We start from the raw sequence: 16818 nt of genomic DNA, 5'->3' as shown, positions 1-16818 counted from the left end.
AAGTTAAGTATTATATTCTAACAATATTCCCACGGCATGAAGAAGACAGAAGAGTTTCATACAAAGGTTAGAGTACCAACAGTTTTTAGTAAACATGAGGTGGACCACACTAGCAGAATGGCAATAGCTTTGGCAAAGTCAATCCTTTCAGGACACCCATCCATCCCTTCGAGTTCTTTTACGCTTATTTTCTCTTTGCTGACCTACACTGAAGTTTCCTAAATTTACTTCTGCATGTATTGTCATTTAAATTGTGATTTAAGTGGTTGTTTTCAGAAGTAATGTGCTTCTATGGATGCTACTTAGTTCACACAAAAACAGACGTGACCTGAAAGAACATCTACACTTTGGTGCGGAGCTGAGAATTCTAGCTTTTGATACCAGGATTCGGAAGTACTGCTACTTGGAGGTTGGATCTGATTGCTCTTGTATTGTACAAGGATCTGCTCTCACAGCAGGGTATGCGCTGAACCAACACCCTTTGAAGTCCGTGGAAAGTCTCCCACAGACTTCCAAAGCAGCATGAAATCTGCCTGAAATATACGGCCTGTATTTTTCTTCTGAAACACCAGAATCAGCCTCTCTTGTGGGTATCATAGGTATGGAAGGTAAATTACCCACCCAAAATGCCTAACAGACCCTTTCGGGTGAAATTTCTTTGGCAGTGAAGTAAAGGTACCTATGCATTTCAGAGAGCTGTTTAGTGCCAGTCTGTTTTCACTGCTATCCATTTCAATATTACTTGTGATCTGAACTACTACTACTCTTTACAGAGTGCTTTTCATACACATTTCATACACTTTTTCACTCACTGGACTGTGCCTGGCACATTCACTGATCTCTGCAGCATTTCAGCATGCTCTCTTTGTATAGATATATCAGAGATTCTCACTCCTTCATGAATGACGTGCAGGCAGACAGACAGACGAACGTGACCAGTGTTGTTTCAAGCAGGACTCCCACGCTGGTATGATGGCCGCCATGGCGGTACACATGGAAAGACTGGGGCTTCACATGAGTAAAAGCATCCTGCTGTATTGTTCATGAGATGATTTTCAGTAATGTTATCTGACAATTATTTTCTAGAGCATGAGTAATGTCACAGTCTTTCCCTGTGTGTAAAAAAAAAAAAAGAAAAAAAGAAAAGGCAGAGGAGGTAGAAGAAAAACTTGGGGGCTTCAGTCTCTTGGCTCATAAAGTAGTGCTGATGTTCTACCTGTCTAGGACTAGCTGTTGGGGTCAGAGCCAGACTGGCTGGTCCTGAAATGAATCCACTCAGAACTGAGTACCCCTCCTTGGCTCAAGTAAAGTCACTATTCTGCCCACAGAGGTTCAAAGTTTGAATAATCACTGTTTCAAGTAGCATGAATCCAATCAAATGCCTAAATTCTCAGACTTTTGGATACCTATCAGGAGCTGCAGAACGTTTTGAAGGGCATCCCAGTGGGATTTCTTCCTGCTGGATTTACAAGGAGCACCTCTGATCCTGCAAGTGATAAAAAGTGTGCAAGGATAATTGATACAGTTACCGGACTCCTTACCAGTTCACCACTTCTGCCCTTTTTCCTTTCAGCAACAGTGCTACCCATGCATGTGTTCAGAAGTCTTCCCTGGCTGTGCACTTGAAGCAATCTGAATACAGCTGTCAAAAATCTGGATTAAGACAGAGTCCAAATCAGATTTCTGTGTTGTAGTGCAAGGAAAGCTTCTTGGAAGGTTGCTCCAAGCCATATTCCAGTGATCTACATCTAGTTGTTTTGGATTAAAGTTTTGTTATGGTTAAAAAAAAGAAAATCTTTCTAGTTAAGCTTCTTGTGTTCACTTAACAAGGACATCTTTGGGCAAAGGTGAAGACCAAAAAGTATAGCTCTAAATTTTAAAATCTGAATGTAAAGGTCAGAAAAAATTGAATACTTAAAAGTAGGAGGTTAAAACAGAAATTATTTTACTCTTGTAGCCATGTTTACTCTCTGTACCAATCTACTTATCTATATGTAATAAGGAAAGGCAGATGTATTTTTGATTTTAAGTCCTTTTCCCTGGCAATGAAAAAGGTATGACTTTAATGAAATAATTATTTGCATGATGATATTAAAAATAACGCCAGCTAAAATAATGCCACTGAGTAGAAAAGTATGTGCAGAACAAATAGGGGGTCAAGATCAGGAACACTTAAATGTGAATATTCAATTAACAATAATAGAAAAGATGTGGGGCATGGTATGTAAATGAAAGCTGCCTGGGGCCAAATGTTCTCAATAGAGAAGCCAACAAGATATTAAAAACACCCCACATGACTTTGTTTTTCAGCTCATGAACAAATACATGTTGAAAATATGTTTATCTGTTCTAACAACAAAAACAAACACATTCCATAATGTATGTATTAAGAGGATGTATAACTAACACAGTGTTCATGGCTAGGAAAATGTGACTATCTACAGTAAGTGCTGTTCGAAGGAGGGGGAAGAAGGGAGAGAGGTAAGATGGACAGATGCTTGAGGAAAAGACTTGCAAACCGGAGGATTTTACATGGACCACAGCATCCCGTGTCCCACATGCTGATTTCTTGAGCAGACTTGTTGCCAAGATAAATTTTTTCTTGGACTCTAGAATTTGTATGATGTGCTTGGCTTGCATTGGGAACACAGCAGTTTCTTCCCCACACAAACAGCTCTATCTAGCTAGGCTGGATATAAACAGAAAGACTGCTTCACTAATTATTTATACAAAGACGAAGATAGCTGCATTCTGGAAGGTTGATAGGAACTGGATTCTGGATTCCTTTTTTTTTTTTTTTTTTTTTTTTTTTTTTTTTTTTTTTTTTCCTTGGGTCTTATTGTGTTTTTGACTTACAGGGCTGTGAGACTCACTGAAAAGCATCTCGACCTTCATCCACAGGAAGCTAATTTACAAGTTTGTAAAATGGTTCATGCAGTGATATGTACATATTTTCTCTAGAGAGTATCGATACTGACTATTTTGTAGCAAGGTATTTACATAAAGCAGGATCCTTATGTGGATGAATTTTTCTTCTTACCTGACCCCCTGGCTTTTAAGACTAGTTGTGTGAGTAAGGAGTGCTCCCAAGCCACCAGGACTATCCTCACTTTAAATATTTACACTATGAGAAGAATATTCCTACATGTCCTGGAAATGCACTGTGATCACATGCTCCAGCAAACATGGTTTTCTTGAAATTAATATAACTACTTTTATGAGTCAAGTGAAACTCATTCATAAGTGTTTTCAGAATCAAGGCAACTGTTTTATTAATTATGCCCCATTCTCTTACCACCTTTCTTTGTACTTTCATTCCAAGGATTTGAAGTACTGAAACAGGCTTAGAAAGGGGAGTAGGAGGAAAATAATTTTCTGAATGTTTCACATACCATTATCCTCATCCTCTCACTTGTGCATAAGATACAGCTGAAACATGGCAAGTTCTTAGCAGATTACAGGAAAGTAACAGTGAAAGGAGAGAAGAGAAGACAGAATAATGCAGTCAGTGGAAAAACAATCTGCATTTTGGACAGGCAGAATACTGGTGAACTGCAGTCACCTTGGTCCTTAAACTGAACCTTGCAAGTAGTCTTACTCTATTTTGAGCATGTCTTAAGGGACTGCAGGATTGGGCCTCAGTTTAGGCTCCAGGATTAGCATTCCTCTTGTGCAAAGAACCATGGAATTTTAATGAATACAAGTAGTCAGAATTTCTGCAGTCTCCCAGAGATTTGTTTATTTACTAATTTAGAGACATGTTTAACATCTTACTTCAGTGGTGCATCTGTACCAGCACCATACTGAGGCAATGGTTAAAAATCTGATGCTGAGAAGAGTGTCATCTGTGAGTCATATATGCTCCTAGATGCACACATAAATGCTCTTTGAAAATACCGTCCCTGGCATAGATTATGATATATTAAAAGATTACAGCAGACACAAAAATATGGCATCAAGGAGTCCAGTCGAGTTTCTTTTGGGAAATTTTTGCATTTCAAATAATAATTATATTTAAGGTAAAATTTGAGTTTGTACTCTAAATGTATACTTTTAAAAAAATATATATTATTAATTATTATTTTTTTTTTTTTTAGGACAAGGCTGTTTTTAGGAATTGATTATCTTAGCACCTGGTTTCATGAACTAAAGACATCATATTGAAGTGATGCATCATACCCTTTACCCTATGTCCTCAAAAGGAGATGGGTATTTAACTCCACCTGGTAGAAGCTAGCAGCCATTTCCCAGGTCTGTATCTCAGTTGCTGCTTTTCTTCAGGTTATCTGAATTATTTTCCCCTGGCCTGAAGATCTTCCTCTGGAATCACAGGGTCCCATTGCACAACAAGCCAGGGGAGCTGGCCAAGGAATTTTCTGAAGTCCTTTAATTTGTGTCATGATAGTCAGCCAAAAAGTTTCAACCGGCCTGTAAATCAAGATGCTTGGACCGAGAATCTTGCTGGGTCCAACACTTTGTGTCAATGGTCTGTATGGTATTGAGAGAGCTGACCAAGAACAACTTTTTTAGCTTTAGGATGGGCCATTTTAAACTGAAAAAAAAAAAAATGCTCTGGGACAAGGTTTTAAACCTTTCATTGACATTTGCTTTTGCAAAACAGAAGTAACTGCCTATGTGAAATCCAGCCATACAGTCCTGAAAATCTGTCTGAATTTCTTCTGTAAGCAGAGCCAGACAATAATATTCAACATGGTCATTTTATTCCAATAGTACGAAATGTCTTGAATATTAGTTGCTTCTTAAAATGAATATAAATTTCAGCAAGTAGAAGGAAAGCCCACAACCTCAAATAAAAATAAAAAAATATCATATTGCCCAACTCTCAAATTTTCCCAGAGTATTTTATATGGTTTCAGGAGCTAAGCCACACTATCAGTTTGTTAAGTTTTTTGCACTACCAAAGCATATTCTCTGGTACTTAATTTGCTTCCTAATGTCACAGGTAAATGACTATTTACTGATTTTTTCATCTTAAAAAATATAAATCTTTTTTTATGATTTAAAAGGAAAAAAATGATGATTTAAGCCACTGGGGGCAAATGTAACTTTGGCAAAATCTGGCTACTTAGTATATTATCTATGACAAATTCAGCAGGTTCAACATTGATAGCTGAAATAGCGCTCTATTACAAAATTTATAATACAATTGAAATTGTGTTCGTAACAGCCTACATGAGGAGTGTTTCTTAAAGCAGCTAATTACCTCTTAAGTCAATTACTCCACTTGTTCCCCCAGTGACTCTACTCTCCCCAAAATGTATTGACTGAGTTTTTCATTATTATTTCCCAAAGAAGAAAATAAAATCTATGAAAAATCAATAACTAAGTCCACATGAACAGATGTTAATCTTCTGCACAGTTCTCTGCATGTTCAAGAAAGGGAGCTTATCAGCATGGGGCGTGATATTTTTCATGGATCTTTTTTAGTTAGTAAAGTCAGTAGCAGTAAAGCCATGAAATTGGTAGCAAAAAGTCAACTGCACATTTGAATACTTAATTTTGTGGCTATAAACAGCCACGTCACATTTCCAGCAATAACAATGGGATGGTTTTCAGCACTGCTTCACCAAGCAGGCATGTTTTCTATTTTCTTCTTGTATATACAATTAAAAGCATTCCCACCAGAGAACTCTGCCCTGCATTCACTTTGGAAACAGAGCATGGGGAGAGATGGCTTTCTAAAGTCAAAATCCTGCCTTTCCTTGGGCCACATCATGAAAGAACAGCTCAGCAGTATAGTTACTTCTACAGCTTCTATCGAAAGTTCGATTTCACTGACTAATTGTCAATACTTGCAATGGAGTGCAACTCATAAGGACACCTCCATTCAACAGAAAAGTCTTTTTCCTTCTGTGTGGGAAGGTGGATTTACCTTTTATCAGACAAGAGATGAAGAATTGAGCACATTAGGTACAGGCAGGTTATCATCTTGCTCTAGGGGATATCCACCACCACTTGCATTCTTGTTGAGTAATAATGAGATACCATAACCAAACCGTAGAAGATGCATGTCAGATGGTTCTCCAATAACATTAGGAAAAAAAGCAGCTGATGTATGGGATATTGAAGGCAGATTAAGTTGTTAATGTATATTAGTATATTCTTAATTTCCTTTTAATTGAAAAAGACATATTGACTTTAATTAGAACCATTTCACAGGAACTGTCAATTAGCACATGTCAAACTAGTTAATTCAGAACAGAATTCTTTTAATTAGGGTCTGCTTTCCTTTAACTGTGGGGCCAATGAAATCAGCCTTTCCTTATCAAGATTTTAAATGTCTCTAAGACATACAATACAAATGTAGTCTCTTATCTATTATTAGAAGCCCATATGGATAACATTAAAATGATGATGCTGGCATTGTTCATGCAGCACAAATCAGAGTTTCCTTTATGACTGTTTGAAAAAAAAAAAAAAGATGGCTTTGAAGAAAGACTATTTTAAATACACAGATTTATCCTACTTTAAAGAGACTACAAAATTTATGACACGCATGTTCACATTTAAAGTATTATTTAATACGTCTGCTCAAATAAATGGGCCTATTCAAACGTTTTGTGTGTTCTATCAGCCAAAGACACATAAAACATTTTCAAAGCATGCAGTAACGTTCTTCCCTTAAATGAACTGTAATCAAAAGGGGAAAACAGACTCAATGGTTTTTTTGGGACGATATAAAACCAGCATTGTTAACTTTCATTGCATCTGAAGATTTAACACTGATTGCTAATCCAGTGGCTGCGAACACTAGTGAGCTAGTGTCATCCCGGTTATCAAACAGCATATAATCCTGGTCTTGACTTTCACAAACATTTTGTGAATATCCCTGAGTTTACTGATGAATCTCAATTCATGGCTGACATACGTGCACAAAACCCTTCTCTGTAGTTTCTGGGCAGTGCCAAGTGTGACACCTGTAGCACTGGTAAAGTCCCTTCAGGAATAAGAACAGCTGGGGGAAATATAGCCAAAATATAAAGGGAATGATGTCAAAACCTAGACTTAGTTTTATCATACGGGGTTTAGCCACTGTTTTACTGACCTATATCAACAGAGGATTACAGAGATTAGTGAAAGGAATACTTAATAACTGAACTGTGGATTCCAAAGAGGATTATCTGGTAAGATATTTTATGTATCCTGATGCTTTGTTGAACATATTAGGGACCTGATTATGGGCCCAAGTAACTCAAGACAATAAAAGAAGCATCATTTCCCAAAATGCAATACAACTGGGATGCATTAACATTTAAAGTGTCCTAGAATTATACTTCATCTAGGATCCTAACCACAACATTTTTATTTTTTTTTCCCCAGGGCAGCTCTTTGGTATGTTGTTGTCACTACAGTTGTAAGACTGCCGTGTGCTAGAATGTGTGTTAAGGTTTCCACAAACCAGTGAAATGTGGGTAAACTTTAGCTTGATGAATGGCTAAACTGAGAAAAATCATGTCCTGGGAGTTCTTCAGATCAAGCAAGAGGCTCTGTAGATATGTCACTATGCTGCTTACCTTCCAAGGTATGAAGTGTACCTTGAGTATAAACTAACAGCTGCAGTGCTACTTTTAAATGTGATTGTAAATAGGTAATATAAAACCCTCATATATATTCATTAATCCTATTGTGGCCCATATTAAATCTCTGCTTATCAGTTTAAATACTTACCATAATTTAGAGTTCTTTAAGCAGATCTAAGTCACTTTAGCACTGAATTGCATAATCCAACTTCTTTTATAACACAGCTGAAACAATGCTTTGGATTTTGATCATATTGCTCAACCGGCAATGTACTGTTTGTTTCAAAATGACAATTAGCAATTCTTTTAACATCGTTCCAAACGTTGGCTGTGCATAGAAAATATGGGTACGTTCACCACATGGTTTAGACAACATGAGGTGACTGCCTTTATGCTCATGTTTTATACATGATGCTAAAATGCATTTAACTATAGGAAATTCTGTTACATTATGGGGAATGTTTTAGTCCTTGCAGTATGCCAGTCAGGTGGCTAATAATTGATCTAGTCTATATCTTAGAGCTGGGACAACTGAGGAAGGGCCATATGGAAGGATTCTAGCCCATCTATTCTGTTGGTAGTAGCATTGAATGCAGAAGCTCCCAAATCCCTGGAGCTGCTCTCTGCAGACACTCGAACAGCCTCCAGGTGCCCACTGTGGTCCCTGCCCTCAAAGGCATATTTTTCCTAATTAATACTAAGGCGATTCATTGCATGGCAGAAGCAGTAATATTTACGTGCTTATGGATCTCATGATTAAGTAGCAAGCTTTGACTTCAATTAAACCTGACAGCTTCTGATAGCAAAAAGTCATTACAGAACTTCAAAAGCACTTGTGCAGCAGCAAGATCTTTACAATTATCTGCACGACATCTTGCAGCCACTGTTGGTTCCTTGATCTTCTGCAGCAGGCCCAACTTCTGTGTCAACTTTGGTCTATGAGAAGTTGAACCTTAACACATGCTATTTAAAAAAAAAATATGAAAATGCTGCAATCTACAATGGATTTCATCCAGTCTGACATTCCTTTTGGGATAAGTACTTCATAAAAATTGCCCGTGTGATTCATGTACTGTTCATGTATTGTTCATGAATCAAACCAAGAACCATTTAAAAATGACTAGCATTAGGGAAATGTAATAGCTTTTTAACAGATTATTTAAATGTCTGTAGCTCTGATTTCCAGCCATTTTATCCAAACAGCTACAGCAGAACTATCCCTGAAAAGGAAGTAACTTTCTGATTAAACTCTTTTGTCATTGGATTTAAGAAATATTTTAGAAGAGAGAATTTCTCAATTATGTATTCATCCTTCAGAGCCTGGGCACGGAGGGCGCAGCAATTTGATCAAACCCAGCTGAAAGCACTAATGGATTGGAGGATTCATTCTGTTTTCACAATCACAGCTCAGAAAGAGCTGGGAGCCGAGCAGCCTCTTCTGCAAGATGCCTGGTGTGCAAGACACATCCTCAGTAATTTCTGGTCCTGGCGGCACGGTGTGCCTGATACTTGGGTACCGTGATGCACCAGGGAGTATATGGTGCACCCCTGAGGCTGGATTACAGTCCCAGCTATCCTCCTGTTTTCTGTTTTGTGGGTCGTATGTGTCCTGACGTAATTGAAAACAGCAGATAGGCTCATCCGTTCATGCATTGGTGGCCCCTTGACCTGCCTCCGGCAGCGGCAGAGCCCGTGGTCCCTCGCCTGTCGAGCAGAGGCCAGCCGCAGACCGGGTGCCTCGCACCACTGCAGCCTCAGCTGCTCCTCTGTTAAACAATTCTTCCAGCATAACTAAGGCATTTGGGTTGTTAGTGTGCATAATAAGTTATATTTAAGAAGGTTTCAAACCAGCACATTGTATTTTGCGGCAAAGTCATAAAAATATGCTAACGTGATAACATCTAATGAGGGAAACGTTGCGTGCAGATGTCTGTTTGCCTATTATCCCATAAAATGACTGTATATTTTTATTTATATGAGTAACGTTAGACACAAACATGTTACCAAAAAAGCATTCATTTAGGAAACATATAAACACAGTATGAGTCTAATATAAGAAACTGTTTTAAAACACATTTTTTAGTGTTTATAAAATGAAGAGAAATTAAAAAAAAATTGTTCCAAAGTACATTTTTTTTTCTCCCTCATGACGAGAAGGAAATATAGGTTCTCAGCTGGCATATTATTTCTGATGTGGCAGCAAAGTGAAATTTGTGCCTCGTGTCATGTATCCTTTACATGATGCAAAGGAATATAATTTTATTTTTGTTTTATTTGAAGGCTCTGTCTGGGCACATTGGCCACCAATTTCATTTTTATTGCGGTGCATGGATAGCAAAGTCACATATCCTTACGTTAATGCAAAGGGCATGGGAAAGGAAAGGGAAAGTATAATTTTTGTTGTTGCTGTTGTCATTTGAAATTTCCATAGTGTCTGTGCACATTGGGTACCATTTCATTTTTATTGCACTGCACTGATAGCAATGTCACATATCATTAAGTTAACACCAAGTTAGAAAAAAAAGAGCAGTTATTTTTTTCCTACTATTACCATTGTTTGAAATTTTTTGTACCGAGTGAATATAATTTCTGTGGGGTGGTGGAAAAGTCTAATATACACTATAAAAAAAGGCATGTACATTTATATTTTTGTATTGCTCCATGTGACAGTGAATATAAAATGCAATGCTACTAACATTTCTTATTGGTGGGATAAAGGTTTGCTCAATGTCTAGAAGTGGCTAATATGGAAACAGGCATCTTTCAGGAGAACTGGAATAATCCCACAGTCTAATTTCCCCAGATTGGTGTATTTTACTGAAGAGCTTATCACATATATCCTAAAACACCCCCTCATGTCCACCTCACTGTCTTTTAACCACTGTGCAGAGACTGTGACAACCACTTTGGGACGGGAAGAGTTAATCTGTAGTTGTGATGGATCCACTCCTCATCGCTGACATGTGTAAATAATGGCCATCAGGATGGACACAGTGCTTATCTAAATGGGGAGCACCAGGCAGCTGCGTGGCTGCTCTGTTTTACGTGACAGGTCATTGTACAGGTCAGCACTAATAGCAGGCAGGATTACAGCCCTTGGGCTCCTCTGGGAAATTTGTGCCTTGGTATGGTGAATCTACTGCCAACAGTTGTCTCAGTTTTGGAGGGCAAAAGAGGCCAACTTGTTTTGTTTTATTTAGTCTATTATTAACCGTTCCCATATCAGGCCCAACATTGTTTCTTTATCCTTGACCTTTGGAGCAACTCTGTTGGGGTACTGTAATTCAATGTCCATTTTTAAGCATCCACTCTTGGAAAGACAGATGTGGGACTGCCAAAAGAAGATGGCAAGAAGGACCAGTATAGTCTACAGTTGTGATAGGCCTACTCATTTCAACACCATGTGTTGCAGCTGGGACTCTGCTCTCCTGGCAGGATACTGGAAGCAACCTTCTGTGATTCACACTTGAATTAATGGCTCAAGATGAGGAGGCTGCTCCTAAGAGGCACCTCACACCCTGTGCTCACACCTCTTATGGTGTTTCCACCTGGTGCTCATGGCTGAGATTGCTCCACGGAGGACTGTCTCAGTCAGCTTATTCAGCATTTGTAACATTCTGTTATTTTCTGTCATTGGATGTTTTAAATGTAAACCCCACTGGGATATGTGGTTTGGACCCCACAAGGGCAGACACAAAGCTGTGGCAATACCAAGCTTATCTGTGGGCCTTTGGAGACCCTGCTACTTGAGGCGGGTTATAACAGCTTCCAGGCTGTTGAGCTCTTGACAAGGAGTAGGAGAAGGAAGGATCTAGTTTGGGATCTGTGGTTGGTGTGAACAAGCTGAATCTGGAAGGACAAAAGAACCTTGGCCAACTTGTTTAATGAGAGCTGTATGGCACTAAACAACCACAGATGTATGTAATAGATTTTGCTTTGTCACAATAGGCTTCATCCCAATAAGCCACCTGAACACACAAATATGTGACAGCTAGTATGGTTTGCATTTTTAATGCATTTCCTTGCGTGAGGCTTGGAAAACCTTCTCTTCACCCATTGCCACAGGCTACTCCTTTGTGACAGCAGCAGCACTCCGTCTTCAAAAGATCACGTATCATGAAAGAGAAAACCGTAAAAGAAAAACTGGCCAGAGGATTCCCATGAGTCCACCTATTCTCACTGAGTTTGAGCTATCAGCACCTGTACTGGTGTTGCTGTTCCCTGGACGGTGGCCACCAGACAAACACCCTTCTGCAGCTAAGGCATAGTGAGTACGGGTTGCTTGCTCTAGAAATGTTGGGCACAACTTGCAGTGGTGCTGGTGTCCTTTTCCTCCTCTACCTCGAGCAAGACAGAACAAGTGTGAAATATTTCGGAGCAGGTGTTAGAGAAAGCAGAATAACGCAGCAGTTTTGGAAGTGCTGGAATGGGAATATGCTGCTGAGCTCTCCATCTGGAGAGGAAACCCAGAACCACCCTTTCCTCGCAAGCTGCAGGAAGAACAGGAGAGTGTGTGTTTAGGGGTTTGTAGACGACAAATTATAGCTTGTTTCTAAATGTCTCCATATGTTTTTATTTGTGTTGTATACTTTCCTCTTGGCTGTACTGGAGCTCTTTTGTTTCATACTGGCGTGTCACAGAATATTTGAAGTTATAAAAGACTTGCGTATCTCAGGGCTCTAAACAAGACATTATATTTTTTCTCTTCCCCCCTCAAACTCCCCCCCCCCCCCCCGGATTTTTGTTAAGCTCACTGGAACTAATTCCCTATTGCTCCACAACTTTATAGTCACATATACTAATGACGAGTGGGTACAATATGCTGGCCATATCTACATGACATGCCTTTCAGTGACTGAACTTGAGTTCTGGGGTCACATGAGAAATTTTGTGTCCAAATCTTAGATCTGAAGTATGTGCTGTGCCTGTCTAGATGACAGGTGATATTCCAGTTTTTAATAAGCCCCCTTCCTATCTCCACAGAAATTGTTGACAAGCCTTTCTGATAGTACTTTAAAATTAGGAGGTTAGACATAGATGTACACGCATACACAAGTATATATGTGATTTCCTGCTTTTTTTTAGTCATAGTGATTATGTATGTGTATATATATATATGTATGGACTCTTCTACTTGTATACATATATATGAGATATTTTAAAATGAAAAAAAAAAGAAAACTTTTACGAAAAAGGTTAGTCTGCAGTACTGTTGTGGAACATGAGCATAATTTTTGTGGAAACTGTGCTGCCTGAGAACTGTGCCCTTCACTGCCTGTACCAGCAATGGGGAGGAGAGGCAGGGAAAGCCAGCAGCTGGATGCTCTGGCCATGCCAGGACTGCTTCCTTGTCAAGTACCAGGAGAGCACAGTTTGCAAACAGTTTAGCTGCTTGTCCAGAAGAAATGGCAACACACCATTTCTCAGCGGCTGCGATCAGCTTGCTTTGGTTGGACACAAGTCCTGGTGGTTTATGCCAGCCACGGGAAAGCACACTGAGCACAAGGGCTCAGATCTTGAGGACCAGCCAACACTCACCCAGGGACAGAGCTCAAACATCAGTTTCATATTTGGAAGGTCCAAGAGACGTCAGGGTGGGGCCGCAAGCAGTTTGGGGTTTGGGAGCAGGATAAGCTTTCCATGTTGACATAACTATTACTCATTATAACCACGTTGACAAAGAAATTACCAAAGTTCGGCTTTGGTAATTCCAAACCCACTTTGCTGTGTAATGGGAGGAACAATAGGCAACTGGCCTCATATACAATGCATTTTAATCCAATTCTTCATATGGTTTAATTTCTAAAAGATCTCTCATCTGCCTATTCCCTGCATTTTTGTGACAGTCACTACAAACGTTGGCACGCTACTGACTTGGAATGGAAAATATTAGTGGGAAAAAAGTTTTTTTTTCCCAATGTTGAATACACGGCCAAAATCTCTTTGCAATCCACCTGCAGTCTGAAAATTTATTTGTCAAAGGAACCAAAGTTGAAACGTGGTATGATCTTTACATACTGCTCGTATGCCAAACAAACAAACAAAACTAAAGAAGAAAACTTTTTTTAAAAAATTATTATTATTATTATTTTTTAAATTTTTAAATTCAAACTCACGTCAGTAATACAAATTACTAATGACATTCTGTAATAAATTTCCCTGGTGTTAAGCTCTGGGATAACTGTAACGGATAGTGATAGACAGTGGTCATCAAATAAATTTAGAGCTTCCATTACAAAACTTATCCTCGGGGCCTTCTGATGAGGAATTTTTTTGACCTGCTACCAACCCACATCTTTCATTTCTGAGACTCTTTGGTGGAAGATCTCTGCTCTTGTGCACATTTTGAATAATAATTTATTGCATGAACTTCAGGGTAAAAAAATTCCCACTTCTCCTGATCTGATCACTTATGGATCTGGTAGGTGACATACAGACAGCCTAGATAACCTTTTAAATTTTTTTTTTTTTAATTTTAATTTTTATTTTTAAAGAAAGAAAAAGGAGAAAAAGGAAGCTGACTTATTGTAACCAAGTTTTTGTTCAATTCTTTGCAATTAGGACACATTGGGCACTGATAGCTTATAAATATTAACATGCTCTTGTAAAGTCAGTTTAGGATGAAGCTCTGTACTTGATAGTAACTGTCCTGATTGTGGCACCAGGAAATGACATCATTTTGCTGGGTGCTGTATTTGCACAGCCAAATCTCTATTCTCTTCTCACTCAGACAAAACTACATCAAACAGGAATTTTCCCACATGTAGTGAGTTCGTTTTCTCCCTCGGTGTACTCATGCTCTGATTAGAAGAGATATCCTTATATATATATATATATTTTTTTTTCAGCAAATTAATTTATTAATATCAGTCTGATAATCTTTATTGTCAAGTTAAACTTAATACTTATGATGAGATTAAACCATCAAAATATCTGTAGTTCAAGAAAGTATCTGCAAACCTCAGTCAGAAGAGAACAGTTTAAAGCAAATATTCAGATTAATTGATGATGGCATCATTTAGTACCTAATTGCAAAGAAGAAACCTCAGACACAATCTATTAGCATTAGGCTGAATCTTGAGGTCATCACCTACCCTTTGAAATCATGGTCCTGAATGTTTATACATATGTGCCGACTAAAAATGAATTAATAACTTCAAGATTTAATCTGATGTTATTATTTTTTTTTCTGGTTGTTTACTGTGTCTGAACAGCTTATGTAAATACTCTAAACTGTTGCATCATCTGTAATTGCTTGCAATAGATGAGGTTGCAGGCTAGTTGAAAGCATGTGTCTTGATTATAAAATAAAAAGAATCACTGTAACATTGCTTCACTTAAAATTTTCTGGAAGAATAAGTGTTAACAAATATAATTAAGGTGCCTGAATTTTTAGAGACAAATGTAAAAATATTGTTAAAACCCTAAATATACACTAATTAACAAGTGATTCCAAAATAGTTCATACTCCTCTATACTTTAATACATTTAATAAACAAAAATTTGCAGTAACAAACCAAGAGGCTGCCAGTGTGTCCTACAGAAAACTTACTGATGTTTAGTGAAAAAATACTCAGAAAACATTTTCATATTTCTTCACAAGCAACTTTTAAAGTGAAAATTGTATTAGCATACTTGACCTTTCATGAAGGGTGGTAGAATATAATTAGATGCAAACACAAAGTTTCTGGAATGGGCCAGAAATATGAGTAGAAAAGTCTTTGTCCATATCTTGGTAAAGATTATCTTTCCAGACATCTAGTACAACATGTACAATTATGGGTTACATTCATATTTCCTTTCACTGATGAATATCAGAGATATTAAAATGGTGTTTGATAGCCTGCTGACGGGTTTGTTATTTTCCTGGCATAGTGAAGGAGTGGAAAGAAAATAATTTGGGAAAAAAAAATGATTTCTTCTCTTTCCTAGATTGATGATCATATTCACCATAGGACCTGATGTCATGCTGTGCCACCAGGTGACTGCATATCACCCAACAACCCTTCTTCCTGGACTGTGGGTGCACCCCGGGGACTGCCTCTGGGGCAGAAAAATGTCGGGTGAACCAAATTCTTCTCCATCCCTCTAAAAACGTGGGTGTCAGACCACGGGTGTCAGGACAGGGTACGCAGTCATGGATAACTTACAGCAGCAGCAGAGGGAAACCTGCAGTTTTCCAGGTGATTTTTTCCTGTGTCCTACCACTTATGGGATACACTGAGGGACTGCCTGTCCCTCCCTCTCTGGGAAATTAATTCCTCCGGTGTGGGAAAAGCCCCACCATTTTCTTCTCACTTTCAGACACCAGAGAGAGTCATTCCCCACTTCACAATACGCTGTGCTACACAGAGCAAAACACAATCTCTCTGTAACCTTTTCCCTGTGGGGCTTTCTCACCCTTGCTGATTGTTTTCCATGCAGTTGTGGTGCTATTTGTGGTCTTCAGGTGAAAGCTACTTCCCCTTAATAACATATTTTCCTAGTCTGCTTTCGTGCCAGATGACCTTTTTTAGCTTATGGAGCCACAGAAAGAAGCTTAAGAGCCATCATTTTTGGTGAGCACTGAATGGACTAAGACCTGCCTGCAAATTTTTTATTTTTTATTTTTATTTATTTATTTATTTATTTATCTTTTTTGAAACACTTGAGAAACAATTACTGCCACAATCACAAAGGAATAGTGATCCCTCTCCATAAATTCAATTTGTCTATAACCTTTTGGCACAGACCATAAATAACCTTTATATATTTCACACACACACAAGGACATACTCAGTACACTACATGGACAATGTATATAAATATCTACAAAAACACAAACTAACTGAAAAATGCCATACAAACTATCAGTTTATTAGCAAATGGTTAACTGCCTGTGTCAATCAATACCTGGGCTGCATGCCTGCTTGCCCTGCTTGCTATGCCATCATACTGACGGCAGGTACAAAACCATAGCAAAGAAAATAATCCATGGGCAGTAGGGCTGTTTCTGCAGAGGTCACAACAGAGACGAGGGAAAGGAGAGGCTGCATTCTGGCTCCCGAAAGGCTTGTATGATTTCTGTTCTGCAGTCTGGAAATGAAAAGAATAAAGGAAAAAAAGTAAAAGTAAGCATTTTTAATTCTGAAAATTACACTCTGTAATATTATTTAACTTTTTGTTTGTACACACGGCTAGCATGATAATAATATTACTAAATAAATAAATAGGAAAAAAAGCCAGAATTCCAAAGTGAAAAAAAAAAAAAAAAAAAAAAAAAAAAAAAAAAAAAAAA

At 38.3% G+C, this 16818-nt stretch overlaps 1 long non-coding RNA gene across 3 annotated transcripts in view; it reads left to right on the top strand.

Moving 5' to 3' along the window:
* LOC118156013 overlaps window positions 1–16818 on the top strand; it is an 86132-nt gene that overhangs the window by 13313 nt on the left and 56001 nt on the right. The window contains exon 1 of one of the 3 annotated variants that reach the window (XR_004746109.1): window positions 4102–4251. The exons of the other annotated variants lie outside the window; for them this stretch is intronic. This is a non-coding gene — a long non-coding RNA (uncharacterized LOC118156013). Of the gene's footprint in view, window positions 1–4101; window positions 4252–16818 lie in introns of those variants that run through there. 3 annotated transcript variants of the gene reach the window in all.

The sequence above is a fragment of the Oxyura jamaicensis genome, chromosome Z (genome assembly GCF_011077185.1).
Source record: "Oxyura jamaicensis isolate SHBP4307 breed ruddy duck chromosome Z, BPBGC_Ojam_1.0, whole genome shotgun sequence".
Taxonomy (NCBI): domain Eukaryota; kingdom Metazoa; phylum Chordata; class Aves; order Anseriformes; family Anatidae; genus Oxyura; species Oxyura jamaicensis.
The sequence above is the reverse complement of the archived record's forward strand: the minus strand, read 5'-3'. Positions and strand labels throughout refer to the sequence as shown.